The sequence below is a fragment of the Tupaia chinensis genome, unplaced genomic scaffold (assembly GCF_000334495.1).
Source record: "Tupaia chinensis unplaced genomic scaffold, TupChi_1.0 Scaffold000272_1, whole genome shotgun sequence".
NCBI lineage: Eukaryota > Metazoa > Chordata > Mammalia > Scandentia > Tupaiidae > Tupaia > Tupaia belangeri.
Genome location: NW_006159754.1, coordinates 4,897,731 through 4,905,461, shown reverse-complemented (window position 1 = coordinate 4,905,461; position 7,731 = coordinate 4,897,731).

Here is a 7,731-nt window from a genome sequence, read left to right as displayed (position 1 = left end):
AAAAGTGCTGGTAAGCAAAAAAATCTGGAAAATATGGGAGCGAATTTTGAAGAAAAAATTGGATTATACAAATATTAATACTTAATTTGGGTAGTTAAAGTAAGACATACATTTTTAGAAAAATTGACATGTAAGATGAGGGGCTGTGATAGGAGTCTGATATTATAAGATACTTGTATTTCAGGAGGAAGTTTAAAATACTGAAAAATTTTAGATATTCAAATGGGTTTCTGTGTTGAAATTTTAATGTTAATTATTAAATAAGTAGAAATGGAAATGGAGTATGTAATTTTCAGAACTATAGAAAAAAAGTAGAAATAAACATTTAAACTTAGAAAAGAAGAAAGAGAAAAAGAGTCTAAACTCACCAACTAGAATATAGAGACAGGTTCAGTTTAGAAAAAAAAAAAATAAAGTCTAGTATGTCATGTCAAAGAGGAATCCCAAAAGGAGAAAGACACAAAAAGTCAAAATGAAAAGGTAGAACTAGTTACAGAATGACTTGCTAGACTGATTTGTACTAATCTCATAATAAAAATGGCAAGTCAAAGAAAAACAATATCATTAAAGAATTGCCAGATACAGCAAGAGAGCTCTGTGCAAATTTATGGCAATAAATAAAAAGACAGACAAAAAGCATCCATTTTCTAGAACAACATAATTTAGCAAAACTCAATTAAGAATAAGAATCCTGAGTATTAAAAAAATTAAAGCAGCAGTTAAAAATATCCTCACAAATAAGACACTAGATATCAATGCTTCTCTAATGAATTTGATGAAGCCTTCATGGCAGAGTTCATTCTAATACTTTAAAGCTTTTCCAGATAACAGAAAAAGAATGACTACTCTTAAACTCATTTTATTTGTCTAGTAAACTCTGAAATTAAAATTAGATCAGGGAGCCAGCAGATGGCATAGCAGTTACATTGCTGGACTCTCACATGGTTGACCAGGGTTTTAATTTTGGATCCAGTGGCTTGAAACTCACGCCGGGAGTGAGTGCATATATGCCCAAGATTCTAGGAGAGGAATGGAGAAGGTCATCTCTCTTGAGAGGGCTCACTTTTCCTCTCACTGTCTCTGTCTCTCCCTTGGGCTCACGTTTCTTAAGGCAAAAACCTCTAAAAAAGACAAAAATTAGATTAGATATTATAATAAAAATTATAGAACAGTATCACCCAAAACACATATTCACAAACTCCCAAACAAAATATTAGCTAACAGTAAAATCAAACAAAGAATCAAGCAAAGCATGTTCAAATTGTGTATGTTCTAGAAAATATCCTGTACTACAGATTGGACTTCAGATTTTTTTCACCTTTTGTAGGAGCTCCTGGAGACCACCAGATCTCTGTGGTTTCTCTCTGTGCTTACATCTTTGTTACTAAAGTCTCTAGCAGACATTTGGCAAATGTCCCCAAGAAGAAATCAGCAGATGACCATGATTAGAATTTCACCTAGAAAGAGCTCTTCTGCTTTGGGAATTTTTAGTTCATCTAATTCTAATTGTTTCTATAGTTATTTGTTTTCATTGCATTTTGCTATTCAGTTGAATGAGTATAGTATAACTTGTTTATCCATTTATGTTTTATGAACACTTAGGTTTTTTTTTTTTTCAGGTTTTGGTTGCTATGAATGATGTTACTATGAATATTTGGCACTTGTCTCTGGATGCATATGTAGGGGATATACCCAAGGATGGAATTGCTGGGTAATAGGACATGTGAATGTTCAGCATTGGTCATTAATTTCAAATGATTGGCCCGTTTATATTCCCATCTGCAGAGTGTGAGAATTTCCATTGTTTTAGTTTTAGCCATTTTGATAAATATGTAATAAGAACTCCTAGTGTCTTTAATTTGCATCTCCTTGATTACTGAGGTTGATAAACTTCTTTTGCTTACTAAGCCTTTTGAATGTCTCTTTTTAAAAAAATTTCTGTTCAAGTCTCTTGTCCATTTTTCTACTATAGTCATCTCTCCTTTACACTAGTTTACAGAAAATTTTAAAGTAGTCTTGATATGAATCTTTGGATAGATTTATGTTTTCTCTTATTTTAATAGTGTTCTTATGGACAGTTCTTTCTTCTCTTTCCTCCTCCTCCTCTTCTTCCTCCTCCTCCTCCTCCTTCTTTCTTCTTCTCCTTCTCCTCCTCCTTCTTCTTTTTGCTATGGGATGCATGCGCTAATCAAAGACAGAGGCAGAGAGAGAAGAAAAGTGATAAAGCAACCCCCAGAAAGGATGGCTGTGCTACAGTTCCTTCTCCATCATTCTCCTCTCAGGCTTTTGAGCACAAGTGAACAAGTGCTTGGCATGTTCTCCAAGCTGCTGTGTGTTCCCTTGAACTGCACAGTTGACCATGTGGAATTTAGCAGCCTTAACCACTATGCCGTCTGCTGGCCCATTTCTTATGTTAATGTAGTTCAACATATTAATTTTGATCTTGGAATTTCTTATTTAACTGACTAGTTCAATCAATACAATGTTTAACAGAAATAGTGCCTTCAGACATTTTTGTCTTATTCTCAGTTTCAGAAGAAAAACTTACACTATTTCACAGCTTAGAATGTTTGCTATATGAGATTAAAGACATCACCTTCTATTATTACTTCGTCCCACTTTGGAAAAATTATTAAAAATTATGAATAGGTGTTGAATTTTATCAAAGGATTTAAAAATTTTTAATAATTAATTTATTTTATATTCTTTCACTGAATATCATCACAGCATCTTTTAAAAGAGGTTTTTGCCTTAGAGTACATGTACTTGCCAGAGAGAGCAAGAGAAAGACACAGTGAGAGGGAAAGTGAGAAATCACCCCCCCGGGGGCGATGGCTATGCTGCAATCCCTCCTCCTCCATTCTCCTCCTGGGATTTTGTGCATGCATGCACATGCGCCCAGCTTGATTTTTGAGCCACCGGGTGTTGGGACTTGAACCAGGGTGAGTCATGTGGGAGTCCAGGGATGTAACTGCTACACTATCTGCTGGTCCCAAAAAGGGTTTTTTGAGGGCATTGAGATAGTTGTGAATTTTACTCAACAGCATTAAAAAAAGCTTCATTGAACATAAATCCTTGGATTTTTCTTTCAACACTTTTCTTTCAGCTCTTTAGATAGCTCAACCAATGTCTTCTGGATTTTCTGTTTTCTGAGAAATCATCTGTTAATCTCATTATTAATAATACCTTCTATATGTTGGGTCATTTTCTGTGGTTGCTTTCAAGTTTCTTGATTTATCTTGTTTTGTCTTCATCTTAACATTCACATGTTAGACTGTTTTTTATGATCCTAAAGTTTATGATCTCATGCATATCTATGGTTCTGTTCATTTTGCTTTGGTGTTTTTTTTTTTTCCCAGTTTTTCAGATTGGTTAATTTTAATTGCTATCTTTAAATTTTATAAGTTGTTTTTTCACCTCCAACATGCTGTTTTGCCATTCTAGAAGATTTCTTAGTTTTAATATCTGTACTCCTTTACATTTATAATTATCACTTAAAGTAATATTAATTTCTTAATTAAGAATGTTTTATGTTTATTCATTGACACCATACTTTTCTTCAATTCTTTGGAGATATTTATAAACCCAATAACCCTCTCTGTGGTGAGCCCTATATATGCTGAAATACTTGGATAATACCGAATTTTTCAGTATAAGGAAAATCTACAATGACCCAAGTTTTAAAAGCAGCACAACATAAGAACAGGCAAAGAGCAAGGACAAGTTCGAAGTATACAAGTACCTTTCAGCTGATTTATTTCCTTTGGACTCTATTCTGACATTTAGGCTTTGTGGTTCTTGAATTTTCAACAAGTTGAGAATGCATTTCTTCAAGAAAAACATCAAATTCACAGAACCAGTTCTGCATCACTGCTTTTGAAGAAGGGTTATCTTCTACTCACTGCTTGCTTCTCTGTGGGGTTTTCTCTTACCCTATTGTCTTAGTCCAAATATCATAGACTGGAAAATTTATAAAGAGCAGAAATTCAACCTTTCACAGTTCTGGAGGCTGGGAAGTTTAAGATCAAGGCTCTGATACGAAGAGTCCAGCCTCTTTACTTTTAAGATGGCACCTAGAATACTGAGTCCTTGGGGGAGGAGGAATGTTCTGTCTTGACATGGCAGGAGAGCAAGAGAGAGAGAATCCAGTCCTGCCCTCTCTTTTTACAGTAGCACTAAACCATTCATGAAAGCAGAGCCTCCCACTAGGCCCTGCTACACCATACTGTTATATTAGGGAATGTGTTTCTAACACATCATTTTACAGGGGAAACATGCAAACTGTAGCATCTGTATAATGTCTGTTGTTATACCGTGTGTGAGTGTGTGTGTGTGTGTGTGTGTGTGTGTGTGTGTGTATGTGTTCCTTTAGCCAGTATACAGCCTTTTCATTTTTTATCTTATTAAAAACCTCTCTTTCACCTATCATATAAACTCCATGGGGATAGGGTTTTTGTCTATTTGGTCATAGCTTTATCCCAAACAAACCAAGAAGTGGTCACATTATAAGTATTCAGTAAGTATTTGCTGAATGAGTGACAAGGGCAACTCTGCCTATGTTCTTGAGGTAGGCTAGATATAAGCTACACTCCACTCAAAAAATACTTCTAAATTCCTTAAGGGACATAAGATAATATTGAACATGTGTTGATTTTATTAAGATTCAAATACAAAGGGAAAACATCATCTGGAACTGGTGCATATTGTGTTGGTAATTCATAAATAGTAAAGTGGTAGTTCTTAAAGATTAGCCTGCATAAGAATGATGTGAGGACGCTTATTAAAACAAAAATTCCTAGGCAGATCCTTTCTCCAGAAATACTATGTCAGCAAGGATAGAGTAATACCCAGTCGTGTGTATTTTACACGGACATTTCAACCTTGCATAACCATTGGTCTAAAGAACCACAATTTGCTCTCTGAAGCATGGAAATGAGTAGTTCGTAGCTAAGCCTGGAAAAACATTTTCTTCTCTGATTGCAAATGTGCTGATCAGCGAATATCCTCCTTCAATAACCAGTTTCTAGTCTCCATGATAATTTGCCTGAATTTTCAGAAAACCCAACTTCTCCATGCCTCAGTTTTCTTCCCTGCAAATTACTCACAGGTTTGTTCACACTTATTATTTTATATTTACAAAGTGCTGAAAGTACATTTGTGGCTCCGGACTGAATATATTAAAACATCTGATAATAAATAGAGATTACACTAGGGAGGAGCTCATGGGATCATATTTCATTTTCTTGGATTTGAGATATTAAAATGCTCACCAGCTGTGTTTAATCCATATTTATTTCTTTCCACATTTGAGTGTAATCCCAATTTATAGGCAAAGGCTAAGAAATATATTCTGAAACTGATCAGAGAAAGAATTGCCTACCTACATCTGATAATAAATAGAGATTACACTAGGGAGGAGCTCATGGGATCATATTTCATTTTCTTGGATTTGAGATATTAAAATGCTCACCAGCTGTGTTTAATCCATATTTATTTCTTTCCACATTTGAGTGTAATCCCAATTTATAGGCAAAGGCTAAGAAATATATTCTGAAACTGATCAGAGAAAGAATTGCCTACCTAAGCTCATGCCTCCTTTCCTTTGACCTGTTTTCTTCAGATTTCATTTCAGTAATCCACAAATACTTGCTACCACCTGATACTTGAATACACAGCATTAAAGTGTTGATTGCCAAGTTTTTGTTTTTGAGGGTCAGGGAAGGGTTAGGACATCCTGGGGTTTGGGTTTCATTCTTTTCTTGGCTTCCAGTGTAATATAATGCTCCTCCATCTGCATTTAGGGTCCTATTTAGAATAAAAGACAGATTTCTTTCACTTTTTTTTCCAGTGGTATATAACTGTGTTTCTAATAGCAACTTCCCAGCAGAGGCGCAGGTGCTTATGTGAAGAAAGGTCATTCTCGCTGCATCTCAATAAACTTGGAACAATGTATTTAAGAGAATAAGCCTCATATATTTTCACCAGGCATACCTCTTTATCTTCAATTTAGAAAGAAGTAGGTTGTGAAATTTCTTTTACTAATCTGGTGAATTAAAGCATTTACTTTCAGAAGGTCAATGAAGATGGTGGCATAACTGTGTGGTTGTTATTGTTTTTAGCCATACAGCAAATTTCCCCATATGCCCTTCCCAACTTCATATAACAGTCCCCTTCTCCTCCTTCCCCTCCTACCCTTCCTTTTTTGTTTCTTAAAGGATTATTTAATTTAATTTAACTAATTTATTTTTAATTTGACCAGAAAGGGACAGAGCAAGAGAGAAGAAGGGAGAGACAGGGAAAGTGAGAAAACAAGCTGCCAAGTACGAGACTCAAACTGTGGTTGGCCATGTGACAGTCCAGTGCTCTTAACCACCACACCACCTGCTAGCCCCAAGACAGGTCTTGCTATGTTGCCTAAGTTGATTTTGAACTTGCAATCCTCCTGCCTCAGCCTCCTGAGTTGCTGGGATTACAGGTATATACCACCATGCCTGGCACCAACTGGCCCTTCTTTATGCAATCTAATCTAATATTGGTGGATAGGAATGACACTCAGTCTTGACCAGAAGGAGTACTCATTCTCCTCACCACATAGGTCAGTTTAGAAGTAGCTTAATGACATCAGCCATCCAGTCAGTTTCTTTGGGATATTCCCTTTGGGACAACTGTAGAAAATAGTTTCTTAACTCTCTAATCCCTTTGTTGAAGAATATGAATCTATTATGAAACAACTGACAACTATCTCAGTCATGCTGATATCCTCTATGAACAATAAAGACCCATGCTCAGATGGAAGCAGAGCACATAAGGGAAAGTATCTCGAGCTGGCTCTGGATGTATTTATGCTTGATACTGGAACCATTCATTTCCTTCCAGTCACACTATATATATGTTACCTTAAGCTAGTTGAATTTGGTTCCTATTATTTTCAACTAAATATGTCATGACTAAAGTAAGCAACAGCAGTAAAAATAACACATAGAAATGGAGAATTTTTAAAAAAATATGCAGGAATTTAGGAATCCATTATATTGTGTAAATGAGTTTTCTGTATATATCATAGATCTTGGCATATTCCTTTATAACTTGGGTTTGAATCAGGGTTCTTTCACTCATCATATATTGTTAAATTGACATTAATAAATTGCCATTTCTTGACTAGAAAAAATATAAAATTCTTATAATATTAAGTCTAGAAAGGTCCCAGAAACATAATTGCCCCAAGTCTTTCATAAACTGGCTACATTGTCACTTTAAGATTAGCAAGCAAAGAATCACTATGGAGATGGAGAGACAGCTTTCTTTTTTTTTTAACATTTAAAAATGTATACTTTAATAAGTATAAATATATAAACAATTAGGTAAGCTTGGAGCTGACCAAGATACATAAATTAGGAGATACAAGTGTCTATCTAAATGTTCTATATTTCTTTTTTTTAACAGACTATTTATTAAAGTACATTGTTTAATATACAATTTATCATTTGTCATTTCGAAAGTCTTTTATTGTAAAAGCAATTCTTCTGTCTGATGAAAACAGTAGTCTCAGTGATTACTCTGGACCACCACACTGGATAAATTCTATTTCTTCCTGAGACACCAGTTTCCTTCTGTATTTCTTTTTTTTTTTGGAGAGATTTTCACTGTAGGGCGCGTGCGCTCGCCAGACAGACAGAGAGAGACATAGAGACAGAAAGCGAGAAATCACCCCCCAGGGGGGATGGTCACACC